Source organism: Triticum dicoccoides, chromosome 7B (assembly GCF_002162155.2).
Source record: "Triticum dicoccoides isolate Atlit2015 ecotype Zavitan chromosome 7B, WEW_v2.0, whole genome shotgun sequence".
NCBI lineage: Eukaryota > Viridiplantae > Streptophyta > Magnoliopsida > Poales > Poaceae > Triticum > Triticum dicoccoides.
This window is the reverse complement of record NC_041393.1, coordinates 335,441,781-335,443,115: the sequence shown is the minus strand read 5'-3', so window position 1 is coordinate 335,443,115 and position 1,335 is coordinate 335,441,781.

The window sequence follows — 1,335 nt, the reverse complement described above, 5'->3', positions numbered from 1 at the left end:
ACTTAACACGCTTAACGAGATCTTGGTATTTGATCTGAGTCTGGCTACGAGCCTATACGCACTAACCATCTACGTGGGAGTAGTTATGGGTATCCCGACGTCGTGGTATCAGCCGAAGCACTTCAGACGTCAGCGACGGAGCGGCGCGCGCCGGATTGGAACGTAAGCCTGCTCTTGTATTAAGGGGGCTAGTTCTGCTTTCGGCCGCGTACGCAACGTGCAGGTGTGCTATGGGCGATGGGCCCAGACCCCTGTGCGCTTAGGTTTAGACCGGCGTGCTGGCCTCTCTGTTGAGCCTAGGTGGGGCTGCGACGTGTTGATCTTCCGAGGCCGGGCATGACCCAGGAAAGTGTGTCCGGCCAAATGGGATCGAGCGTGTTGGGCTATGTGGTGCACCCCTGCAGGGAAGTTAATCTATTCGAATAGCCGTGATCTTCGGTAACAGGACGACTTGGAATTATACCTTGACCTTATGACAACTAGAACCGGATACTTAATAAAACACACCCTTCCAAGTGCCAGATACAACCGGTGGTCGCTCTACCTCAGGGATATGAGGAGGGGATCGCCGGGTAGGATTATGCTATGAGATGCTATTTGGAGATGCTACGTGGAGGATTTCAATCTACTCTCTTCTACTTGATGCAAGACGGTGGCTGTGAGAAGCGTAGTCTTCGACAGGATTAGCTACCCCCCTCTTATTCTGGCATTCTGCAGTTCAGTCCACTGATATGGCCTCCTTACACATATACCCATGCATATGTAGTGTAGTTCCTTGCTTGCGAGTACTTTGGATGAGTACTCACGGTTGCTTTCTTTCCCCTTTTCCCCTTTCCTTTCTTTCTGGTTGTCGCAACCAGAGGCTGGAGTCCAGGAGCCAGTTGCCACCGTCGACGACGACCCCTACTTCACTGGAGGTGCCTACTACTACGTGCTGCCCGCTGACGACGACCTGGAGTAGTTTAGGAGGATCCCAGGCAGGAGGCCTGCGCCTCTTTCGATCTGTATCCCAGTTTGTGCTAGCCTTCTTAAGGCAAACTTGTTTAACTTATGTCTGTACTCAGATATTGTTGCTTCCGCTGACTCGTCTATGATCGAGCACTTGTATTCGAGCCCTCGAGGCCCCTGGCTTGTATGATGATGCTTGTATGACTTATTTTATTTGTAGAGTTGTGTTGTGATATCTTCCCGTGAGTCCCTGATCTTGATCGTACACATTTGCGTGCATGATTAGTGTATGATTGAATCGGGGGCGTCACAAGTTGGTATCAGAGCCGACTGCCTGTAGGAATCCCCCTTCCACACTCCTTGGCCGAAGTCGACTCTAGTCACTAT